Source organism: Coregonus lavaretus, assembly GCF_964263955.1.
Source record: "Coregonus lavaretus genome assembly, chromosome: 1".
Classification (NCBI taxonomy): domain Eukaryota; kingdom Metazoa; phylum Chordata; class Actinopteri; order Salmoniformes; family Salmonidae; genus Coregonus; species Coregonus lavaretus.
In genome coordinates this window covers 10,518,873-10,531,374 of record NC_139988.1, presented here as the reverse complement: position 1 = coordinate 10,531,374, position 12,502 = coordinate 10,518,873, and the positions used below count along the sequence as shown (strand labels likewise).

The 12,502-nt window shown below is 47.2% G+C and overlaps 1 pseudogene across 1 annotated transcript in view; it reads right to left on the bottom strand.

Moving 5' to 3' along the window:
- LOC311132020 (protein TANC2-like) overlaps positions 1-12,502 on the bottom strand; it is a 182,352-nt pseudogene that overhangs the window by 103,423 nt on the left and 66,427 nt on the right. The window contains exon 3 of the transcript in view: positions 1,788-1,907. The product of the transcript in view is annotated as a protein TANC2-like (transcript). The remainder of the gene's footprint in view (positions 1-1,787; positions 1,908-12,502) is intronic.

Genomic DNA, 12,502 nt, shown 5'->3' with positions numbered 1-12,502 from the left:
GTCATGGAGATATAAGCCATATGGAGCCATTCTCAATGACTGCATTTACAGACCACATTACAGGAAAGACTAATAGATACAGAAACATTTGAATTGAGCTGCTCTATCCTTGATTGGCCCACGTTGATGTTGTCCTCCCATGGTGGGAAAGAGGGGGATGGAGGGATGGATTAGGGAAGGATGGAGGGATGTAGAGAGGGAACTGGGCTCTCCACAGGGATACAGAGGATAGGACCACTGTGATCTAAACAGAAACCGAAGGCGAGGTGTGGGAGAGGAGTGAGAGAGCGAAGGAGAGAGAGAGGTAGGGAGGGTGAAGCAATGGAGAGTAGTAGGGAGGTAGAGAGAGAGGGAGCGAGGGAGAGGATTAGAGAGAAAGCGTCAGGAAGAACTAGAGAGTCTGGACGGGGGGGCGTCAGGAAGAACTAGACAGTCTGGACGGGGGGGGCGTCAGGAAGAACTAGACAGTCTGGACAGGGGGGGGGCGTCAGGAAGAACTAGAGAGTCTGGACAGGGGGGCGTCAGGAAGAACTAGAGAGTCTGGACAGGGTGGCGTCAGGAAGAACTAGACAGTCTGGACGGGGGGGGGGGCGTCAGGAAGAACTAGTCAGTCTGGACGGGGGGGGGGGGCGTCAGGAAGAACTAGTGAGTCTGGACAGGGGGGCATCAGGAAGAACTAGAGAGTCTGGACAGGGGGGCGTCAGGAAGAACTAGAGAGTCTGGACGGGGGGGCGTCAGGAAGAACTAGACAGTCTGGACGGGGGGGCGTCAGGAAGAACTAGACAGTCTGGACAGGGGGGGGTTTGTCAGGAAGAACTAGAGAGTCTGGACAGGGGGGGCATCAGGAAGAACTAGACAGTCTGGACGGGGGGGCGTCAGGAAGAACTAGACAGTCTGGACGGGGGGGGCGTCAGGAAGAACTAGACAGTCTGGACGGGGGAGGGGGGCGTCAGGAAGAACTAGACAGTCTGGACGGGGGGGCGTCAGGAAGAACTAGACAGTCTGGACGGGGGGGGGCGTCAGGAAGAACTAGACAGTCTGGGGGGGGGGGGGGCGTCAGGAAGAACTAGACAGTCTGGACGGGGGGGGGGGGGGGGGCGTCAGGAAGAACTAGACAGTCTGGATGGGGGGCGTCAGGAAGAACTAGAGAGTCTGGACAGGGGGGCGTCAGGAAGAACTAGAGAGTCTGGACAGGGTGGCGTCAGGAAGAACTAGAGAGTCTGGAAGGGGGGGGGCATCAGGAAGAACTAGAGAGTCTGGACGGGGGGGGCGTCAGGAAGAACTAGACAGTCTGGACGGGGGGGGGCATCAGGAAGAACTAGACAGTCTGGACGGGGGGGCGTCAGGAAGAACTAGACAGTCTGGACAGGGTGGGGGGGCATCAGGAAGAACTAGACAGTCTGGACGGGGGGGCGTCAGGAAGAACTAGACAGTCTGGACGGGGGGGGGGGGGCGTCAGGAAGAACTAGACAGTCTGGACGGGGGGGGCGTCAGGAAGAACTAGACAGTCTGGACGGGGGGAGTCAGGAAGAACTAGAGAGTCTGGACAGGGTGGCGTCAGGAAGAACTAGAGAGTCTGGTTGGGGGGCGTCAGGAAGAAGTAGAGCGTCTAGACGGGGGGGGGGGGGGGCGTCAGTAAAGCAATTCAGCTAATGACCTCCGTTATGTGCAGTGTCTGGTAAAGATGCTGCGAAAGACCGAACCGAACACTGCTTAGCTCTGACACACACATACAGTTACTGCATGGACAGACAGACAGACGGACGGACAGAGCAGAGCAGACTTACCGGGGCAGTATGTATCCAGGTTGTGGTTCCTCCTGGCAGTACAGGAGGTGTGTGTAGGGGAGCCGAGCTCTGATTGTGGAATGTGAGGGCTCTCCACAAACGTTGCTTTCCGCAGGGGGGCTGGGAGCAGAAAGCACACACACACACACAGACAGAACACACACACGGGGACAAAGAACACCCAAATGATGAGAGAGAGAGAGTAGGAGAGAGGGGGAGTCAGACAGAGAGGGGGAGACAGACATAGAGGGGGGAGACAGTCAGACAGAGAGGGGGAGACAGACAGAGAGGGGGAGACAGATAAAGAGAGCGGGGAGACAGATAGAGAGGGGGGAGACAGACAGAGAGGGTGGAGACAGATAAAGAGAGGGGGGAGACAGACAGAGAGGGGGAGACAGATAAAGATGGGGGAGACAGATAAAGAGAGGGGGAGACAGACAGAGAGGGGGAGACAGATAAAGAGAGGGGGAGACAGAAAGAGAGGGAGACAGATAGAGGGAGACAGAGAGTGAAAGGGAAAGAGAGAGAGAGAGAGAGAGAGAGAGAGAGAGAGAGAGAGAGAGAGAGAGAGAGAGAGAGAAAGAGAGAGGGAGACAGAGAGGGGGGAGACCGATAAAGAGAGGGGGAGACAGACAGAGAGGGGCGAGACAGACAGAGAGGGGGGAGACAGACAGAGAGGGGGAGACAGACAGAGAGGGGGGAGACAGACAGAGAGGGGGGAGACAGACAGAGAGGGGGGAGACAGACAGAGAGGAGGGAGACAGACAGAGAGGGAGGAGACAGATAGAGAGGGGGGAGACAGACAGAGAGGAGGGAGACAGACAGAGAGGGAGGAGACAGATAGAGAGGGGGGAAGCAGACAGAGAGGGGGGAGGCAGACAGAGAGAGCTTATGAGATTGTGTCAGCACGTTGAAATGACTAACACGCAGCAAAGCTTATTCATGTCGATTCATTTTAATTGGGTCACAGGTAACTGGTCACAGGTAACTAGTCACAGGTACAACTTTAGCCCAAGATTGTTACAGTGACATAGTATACAGAACACCAAGAGCACAGCGGACACCAAGCCAATACCTCTTATACCAGGGCTCTCCAACCAGCTGACACCAAGCCAATACCTCTTATACCAGGGCTCTCCAACCAGCTGACAGCAAGCCAATACCTCTTATACCAGGGCTCTCCAACCAGCTGACAGCAAGCCAATACCTCTTATACCAGGGCTCTCCAATCGTACCCTCCTGTAGGTTTTCGCTCTAACCCCAATTGTACCTAACCTGATTCAGTTTATCAACCAGATCATTATTTGAATCAGGTGCTCTAGATTAGGGTTAGAGTGAAAACGTACCGGACAGTAGCTCTCCAGGAACAGGGTTGGACAGCCCTGTCCTATACATTACTCCTACAGATGTAGGATCTTAACTTGATCATCTTGTTGCAGGATAACATTTATGCAGGAAATGTAAAACTTGTAGTGTATTTGAGGAAAAAAAAAAAATGTTTAATTTCCACTTAGAAATTTCAGATTGATTTTCCCGTACGAAAAATGTATCAACCCCTTCAAAAATGTCCATTGATTATAATCTACATAATAATGTACATTTCCTGTTGTTGCAGGATTATTTTCCTGCTGTAGCAAACTGGCTCAAATTAAGATCCTACACCAGTATACATTACCCAATCACCTAATCACATTCCTTTGGCATTTTTAACTGTCAGGAGCTAAAGGTGATAATTACAGTATAACAGAACAGAATGTCAAACATCCTCATAGACTTCTATTGAATAATCATCCTCTCTAAACTTAAGAGCACTTAAAAATGTAAATGTCTGTCAGCCTGCCTAGTGACGCAATCAAATCAAATCAAATTGTATTTGTCACACGCGCATTACCGTGAAATGCTTACATACAAGCCCTCAACGAACAGTGCAGAATGAGAAAATATTTGCTAATTAAACTAAACTAAAAAAAAGTTACAATAAAATAACAATAACGAGGCTATATACAGGAGGTACCGGTACCAAGTCAATGTGAGGGGTACAGGTAAGTCGAGGTAATTGAGGTCATATGTACATGTAGGTAGGGTTAAAGTGACTATGCATAGATAATAAACAGTGAGTAGCAGCAGTGTAAAAAAGGGTGTCAATGTAAATAGTGTGGGTAGCCATTTGATTAGCTGTTTAGTAGTCTAATGGCTTGGGGGTAGAAGCTGTTAAGGAGCCTTTTGGACTTAGACATGGTGCTCTGGTACCATTTGCTGTGCGATAGCAGAGAGAACAGTCTATGACTAGGGTGGCTGGAGTATTTTACAATTTTTAGGGCCTTCCTCTGACACCGGCTGGTATAAAGGTCCTGGATGGCAGGAAGCTTGGCCCCAGTGATGTATTGGGCCGTACGCACTACCCTCTGAAGCGCCTTGCGGTCGGATGCCGAGCAGTTGCTATACCAGGCGGTGATGCAACCAGTCAGGATGCTCTCGATGGTGCAGCTGTAGAACTTTTTGATGATCTGAGGACCCATGCCAAATCTTTTCAGTCTCCTGAGGGGGAATAGGTGTTGTCGTGCCCTCTTCACGACTGTCTTGGTGTGTTTGGACCATGACAGTTTGTTTGTGACGTGGACACCAAGGAACTTGTCCAGGTGGGAAAGGGCAGTGTGGAGTGCAATAGAGATTGCGTCATCTGTGGATCTGTTGGGGTGGTATGCGAACTGGAGTGGGTCTAGGGTTTCTGGGATGATGGTGTTGATGTCGGTAGTCATTTAGGCAGGTTACCTTGCCGCTGTTGGGCACAGTGACTATTGGTGGTCTGCTTGAAACATGTACTGTATTACAGACTCGCTCAGGGACAGGTTGGAAATGTCAGTGAAGACACTTGCCAGTTGGTCAGCACATGCTCTGAGTACACATTCTGGTAATCTGTCTGCGGCCTTGTGAATGTTGACCTGTTTTAAGGTCTTACTCACATTGGCTACGGAGAGCGTGATCACACAGTCGTCCGGAACAGCTGGTGCTCTCATGCATGGTTCAGTATTGCTTGCCTCGAAGGGCACATAGAAGTCATTTAGCTCGTCTGGTAGGCTCGCGTCACTAGGCAGCTCGCGGCTGGGTAGCTCGCGGCTGGGCTTCCCTTTGTAATCCGTAATAGTTTGCGAGCCCTGCCACATCCGACGAACATCAGAGCCGGTGTAGTAGGATTCAATTGGTGTACTCCTCAATGCTATCTGAAGAATCCCGGAACATGTTCCAGTCTGTGCTAGCAAAACAGTCCTGTAGCTTAGCATCTGCGTCATCCGACCACTTCCGTATTGAGCTAGTCACTGTTACTTCCTTGGTTCAACAGAAAAATTGAGGAAAATAGAGCTATCTTGCATGCCCTTAGGATACTGTGACTGTTTGACCTTTCCTCTGTCATGATAGGTTGAAGCTACTGTCTGTATCTGTGCTGTACCATTAATGTTTGTGTTAAATGCCCAAATGGCCAGGCTGCATGTCAAGAGAGCTGAAACATCTGCCCCCGACCATGCCAACAACAACTGGAGTACAGCAAGAACAACTCAGCACTGTGGTTCAAGTAGGGCGAACACAGAGGGCTGAGAAGTGATTTTGTATTTGTATTTATTATGGATCCCCATTAGCTGGGGATCTGGACCCCTACAAATCATCTGGGCTAGACAATCTGGACCCTTTCTAAAACTAGCCACGGAAATTGTCGCAACCCCTATTACTAGCCTGTTCAACCTCTCATTCGTAACGTCTGAGATCCCCAGAGATTGGAAAGCTGTCGCGGTCATCCCCCTCTTCAAAGGGGGTGACATTCTAGATCCAAACTGTTACAGACCTATATCCATCCTGCCCTGCCTTTCAAACGTTTTTGAAAGCCAAGTTAACAGATCACCGACCATTTCGAATCCCACCGTACCTTCTCCGCTATGCAATCCTGTTTCTGATGTGGTCATGGGTGCACCACGATATTATAACCGCGATCTATAATAGACAGTACTGTGCAGCCGTATTCATCGACCTGGCCAAGGCTTTCGACTCTGTCAACCACCGCATTCTTAATGGCAGACTAAATAGCCTTGGTTTCTCAAATGACTGGCTCGCCTGGTTCACCAAGTACTTCTCAGATAGAGTTCAATGTGTCAAATCGGAGGGCCTGTTGTCTGGACCTATGGCAGTCTCTATGGGGGTGCCACAGGCTACAAATACCTAGGTGTCTGGTTAGACTGTAAACTCTCCTTCCAGACTCACATTAAGCATCTCCAATCCAAAGTTAAATCTAGAATCGGCTTCCTATTTCGCAACAAAGCCTCCTTCACTCATGCTGCCAAACATGCCCTCGTAAAACGGACTATCCTACCGATCCTTGACTTCGGCGATGTCATTTACAAAATAGCCTCCAACACTCTACTCAGCAAATTGGATGTAGTCTATCACAGTGCCATCCGTTTTGTCACCAAAGCCCCATATACTAACCACCACTGTGACCTGTACGCTCTTGTTGGCTGGTCCTCACTACATATTCGTTGCCAAACCCACTGGCTCCCGGCCATCTATAAATCACTGCTAGGCAAATCCCCGTCTTATCTTAGCTCACTGGTCTCCATAGCAACACCCACCCGTAGTATGCGCTCCAGCAGGTATATCTCACTGGTCATCCCCAAAGCCAACACCTCCTTTGGCCGCCATTCCTTCCAGTTCTCTGCTGCCAATGACTGGAACGAATTGCAAAAATCTCTGAAGCTGGAGACTCTTATCTCCCTCACTAACTTTAAGCATCAGTTGTCAGAGCACCTTACCGATCACTGCACCTGTACACAGCCCATCTGAAATTAGCCCACCCAACTACCTCATCCCCATATTGTTATTTATTTTGCTAATTTGCACCCCAGTATCTCTATTTGCACATCATCTCTTGCACATCTATCATTCCAGTGTTAATACTAATTGTAATTATTTTGCACTATGGCCTATTTATTGCCTTACCTCCATAACTTGCTACATTTGAACACACTGTATATATATATTTTCTGTTGTATTTTTGACTTTATGTTTTGTTTTACCCCATATGTAACTCTGTGTTGTTGTTTTTAATCGCACTGCTTTGCAGCAGCTACTCTTCCTATTTTTTATAATACATTCATAACAGATTTCACAACATATTAAGTGTGTGCCCTCAGGCCCCTACTCTACTACCACATATGTACAACACAAAATCCATGGGTACATGTGTGTATAGTGCGCATGTTATCGTGTGTATGAACGTGTCTGTGCCTATGTTTGTGTTGCTTCACAGTCCCCGCTGTTCCATAAGGTGTATTTTTACCAGTTTTTTAAAATCTAATTTTACTGGAATAGAGTTCATTGTAGTCATGGCTCTATGTAGTACTGTGCGCCTCCCATAGTCTGTTCTGGACTTGGGGACTGTGAAGAGACCACTGGTGGCATGTCTTGTGGGGTATGCATGGCTGTCCGAGCTGTGAGACAGTAGTTCAAACAGACAGCTCTGTGCATTCAACATGTCAATACCTCTCACAAATACAAGTAGTGATGAATTCAATCTCTCCTCCACTTTGAGCCAGGTGTCACGACTTCCGCCGAGACTGCCTCCCCTCCTTGTTCGGGCAGGTTTCGGCGTTCGTCGTCACCAGCTTACTAGCTACTGCCGCTCCCATTCTCATCACTCCACTTGTCTTGTCTTGTCAATCACACACACCTGATGCTCATCCCCTAATTAGTCTGTGTATAAGTGTTCCCTCTGCCCCCTTGTCTTTGTGAGTGATTGTTCTATGTGGGAGGAGAGTAGCTCGGTTGGGATACTCTCTCATTTATTTTGCCAGGGTTGATTTTCCCCTGTGTCATTACATTTATCGTATTTTCTGAGACTGTGTTTGGTCAGAGAGGATTGTTTCCCCTGTACCTGTTGCGATTGCCGTTGTAGGCGCATTGTATGTCTGGAAGGAATAAATCTGCATCCGGTTATTTTACTCCTGCGCCTGACTCCGTCCATCATTCACCACACCAGGAGAGATTTACATGCATATTATTAATGTTAGCTCTCTGTGTACATCTAAGGGCCAGTCGTGCTTCCCTGTTCTGAGCCAATTGCAATTTTCCTAAGTCCCTCTTTGTGGCACCTGACCACCCGACTGACCAGTAGTCCAGGTGCGACAAATCTAGGGCCTGTAGGACCTGCCTTGTTGATAGTGCTGTTAAGAAGGTAGAGTAGCACTTTATTATGGACAGACTTCTCCCCATCTTAGCTACTGTTGAATCAATATGTTTTGACTATATCAGTTTACAATCCAGGGTTATTCCAAGCAGTTTAGTCACCTCAACTTGCTCAATTTCCACATTATTTATTACAAGATTTAGATGAGGTTTAGGGTTTAGTGAATGATTTGTGTCAAATACAATGCTTTTAGTTTTTGAAATATTTAGGACTAACTTATTCCTTGCCACCCATTCTGAAACGAACTGCAGCTCTTTGTTGAGTGTTACAGTCATTTCAGTTTAGTCACCAATGCCAGGATCAGTGGCGGTCGGTGCTGTTCGACACATTTTTTTTTTTTATGAGCATGGCCTTATTTCTATTACAGCATATTGGATGACTGTCATTCATATTCCATTCACCCAGCTCAATGTAACATTGATAGGTTTAGGCTACTACATGATACTCGAATTTGCCCTATACACATCATGAGGTTGCTACAGCCTAGCCTATGAATTAAAGTTTATTACGTAGGTGCGCAGGTCGAGAGACAAATTGTATTACTCAAGGTGACAGACAGTGACACACAGTGACACATTCAATACCGACTTGCACACTCTTGCCTGCAATCTTAGTCCAAACAGTTTTGATTGGACAAATTCAGGTAGGTCCCTCCCAGTTTCGTTCCGTTTGCTTCTGTTGAATAATTTTTTTGCAACAGAATCAGCTAAATGAATACACCCCTGATCACCCGAACACACAGTTCACTTTCATAGCAGCCACATAAAAACAGCATGATCACTTTGCTCGTTGTATAATTCCTTCTCGTATCTACGCGCTCTCCTCCTCTCACCTTCACCCTTCACTTGTGGACTTCAGTGCACAACACAACAACTGTCTTTGACCAGGCGCAAAAACCTCTCCAAGCAAACCTTCATATTATAACCGCTACACAGCCTACATCATTGTCACCATAGTAATGTCATAGTCAACAAACTAGAACTAACGTGTTAGTAAACCCACAATCATATCCATGTGTACGATCATGCAGTACACTGTACAGCAAGCAGTTTAGCAGTTACAGTTACAGTGTTACAGTTAGTGGTGGCAGGTAGGCTAGAGGTTAAGAGCGTTGGGCCAGTAACCGAAAGGTCGCTGATTCGAATACCCGAGCCTACTAGGTGAAAAATCAGTCGATGTGCCCTTGAGCAAGGCACAACCCTAATGGCTCCTGTAAGTTGCTTTGGATAAGGGTGGCTGCTAAATGATAAAAATGTAAATGTGACCAGCGGCCCCCGGTGCCAATAAATTAATAAAACCAAAAGCTTACCTTGACTTGGAAGAGTTGAAGTGTTGGACGGCCTTAGCCAGCTAGCTAATGTAAATAGCATTCCTCTCTGTCTGAGTCAGGTTGTTTAGTAGGCTACATTAGTTGCATTAGCTAAGTAAGTGAAAGGTAAACTAAGAAGAAAAAAAATACAATGAAATATAGCTATCTCTCTCGCTCTGCTGCTTCTCCTTAATTTTGGAAGAAATTAATTTGTTCAAAACTGTTCAACTATTGTCTTTCTCTCTCTTTGAGTCAACTACTCACCACATTTTATGCACTGCAGTGCTAGCTAGCTGTAGCTTATGCTTTCAGTACTAGATTCATTCTCTGATCCTTTGATTGGATGAACAACATGTCAGTTCATACTGAAAGAGCTGTTTAAGTCTATAGAAGGGGGTGAGATCCATGAGCCTCCTAGCTTTTGTATTGAAGTCAATGTACCCAGAGGAGGAAGGAAAATAGCTGTCCTCCGGCTACTCCATGGTGCTACCCTACAGAGTGATGTTGAGGCTACTGTAGACCATTGCAAAACAGTGTGTTTTAATCAGTTAGTTGGTTAATGTTTCACTATTTTAATTTTTCTGAAATTCACTGAGGAGGTCTTCCCCTTCCACCTATGAAGAGCCTCCACTGACAATAATAGGGGGTTCAATTCCTGGGACCCCCCATGTGTAAAAAATGGATGAGGCACGCATGACTGTAAGTCACTTTGGACAGCATGTATTATTATTATTATTATTATTATTATTATTATTATTATTATTATTATTATTATTATTATGTATTATTATATTAGGGTAATGGTTAGAGCAATCAATGACTGAACCAAATACAGTGGGTCTACATTGAGGTTAACCAAATACAGTGGGTCTCCATCGAGGTTAACCAAATAGTGTGCCAGTCAGGAAGGCCCTTACCAGCAGTACAGCATCAGTGTGCCAGTCAGGAAGGCCCTTACCAGCAGTACAGTATCAGTGTGCCAGTCAGGAAGGCCCTTACCAGCAGTACAGCATCAGTGTGCCAGTCAGGAAGGCCCTTACCAGCAGTACAGCATCAGTGTGCCAGCCAGGAAGGACCTTACCAGCCAGGCAGAGTGACAGAATGGCAGCAGGCAAATCCACTCGGCTAATAAATATCTATATGCAAATGCATGTTGCTGGAAAGATAGATATTTGAGACATCCTACATGATTGGGTGTTTGTGTGTGGTAGTGTGGTAGCGTGGTGGAAGCATGGTAGCATGGTAGCGTTGTAGCGTGGGAGCGTGGTAGTGTTGGTAGCGTGGTAGCGTGGGAGCGTGGTAGTGTTGTAGCATGGTAGCGTGGTAGTGTGGTAGTGTTGGTAGTGTTGGTAGTGTTGGTAGCGTGGTAGCGTGGGAGCATGGTAGCGTGGTAGTGTTGGTAGTGTTGGTAGTGTTGGTAGCGTGGTAGCATGGTAGTGTGGGAGTGTGGTAGTGTGGTAGTGTGGTAGTGTTGGTAGTGTTGGTATTGCGGTAGTGTTGGTAGCGTGGTAGCGTTGTAGCGTGGGAGCGTGGTAGTGTTGGTAGCGTAGTAGCGTTGTAGCGTGATAGGGTTGGTAGTGTTGGTAGTGTTGGTAGTGTTGGTAGCGTGATAGCATGGTAGCGTGGGAGCGAGGTAGCATGGTAGTGTGGTAGTGTTGGTAGTGTTGGTAGTGTGGTAGTGTTGGTATTGCGGTAGTTTTGGTAGTGTGGTAGCGTGGGAGCATGGTAGCGTGGTAGTGTTGGTAGTGGTGGTAGTGTAGGTAAAGTGGTAGTGTTGGTAGCGTGGTAGCGTGGGAGCATGGTAGCGTGGTAGTGTTGGTAGTGGTGGTAGTGTTGGTAAAGTGGTAGTCTTGGTAGTGTTGGTAGTGTGGTAGCGTGGGAGCGTGGTAGTGTTGGTAGTGTTGGTAGTGTGTGTAGTGTGGGTAGTGTTGGTAGCGTTGTAGCGTGGTAGTGTGGTAGTATTGGTAGTGTTGGTAGCGTGGTAGCATGGTAGTGTGGGAGTGTGGTAGTGTTGGTAGCGTGGGAGCGTGGTAGCGTTGTAGCGTGGCAGTGTTGGTAGTGTTGGTAGCATGGTAGTGTTGGTAACATCGTAGTGTTGGTAGCGTGGTAGTGTTGGTAGCGTGGTGGTGTTGGTAGCGTGTTAGTGTTGGTAGCGTCGTAGTGTTGGTAGCGTGGTAGTGTTGGTAGTGTCGTAGTGTTGGTAGCGTCGTAGTGTTGGTAGCGTGGTAGTGTTGGTAGCGTCATAGTGTTGGTAGCGTGGTACTGTTGGTAGTGTGGTAGTGTTGGTAATGTGGTAGTGTTGGTAGCGTCGTAGTGTTGGTAGCATCGTAGTGTTGGTAGCGTGGTAGTGTTGGTAGCGTGGTAGTTTTGGTAGCGTCGTAGTGTTGGTAGTGTTGGTAGCGTGGTAGTGTTGGTAGCGTGGTAGTGTTGGTAGCGTCGTAGTGTTGGTAGCGTGGTAGTGTTGGTAGTGTGGTAGTGTTGGTAGTGTGGTAGTGTTGGTAGCGTGGTAGTGTTGGTAGCATGGTACCTTACTAGGCCTACTACAGTAACTACTACAGTAACTACTACAGTACCTCTACCGTACCTCTACAGTAACTACTACAGTACCTCTACAGTAACTACTACAGTACTTCTACAGTAACTACGACACTAACTAATACAGTAACTACTACAGTAACTATTAAAGTAACTACTAGTACCTCTACAGTAACTACTATAGTACATCTACAGTAACTACTACAGTACCTCAAAAGTAACTACTACAGTACCACTACAGCAACTACCCCAGTAACTTACTAGGCCTACTACAGTCACTACTACAGTAACTACTAGTACCTCTACAGTAACTACTACAGTAACTACTACAGTATCTCTACAGTAACTACTAAAGTACCTATACAGTAACTACTACAGTACCTCTACAGTACCTTACTAGGCCTACTACAGTAACTACTACGGTACCTCTACAGTAACTACTACAGTACCTCTGCAGTACCACTACAGTAACTACTGCAGTACCTCTACAGTAACTACTACAGTAACTACTACAGTACCACTACAGTAACTACTACAGTACCTTACTAGGCTTACTACAGTTACTCCTACAGTAATTACTATAGTACCACTACAGTAACTACTACAGTACCTCTACAGTAACTACTACAATACCTCTAC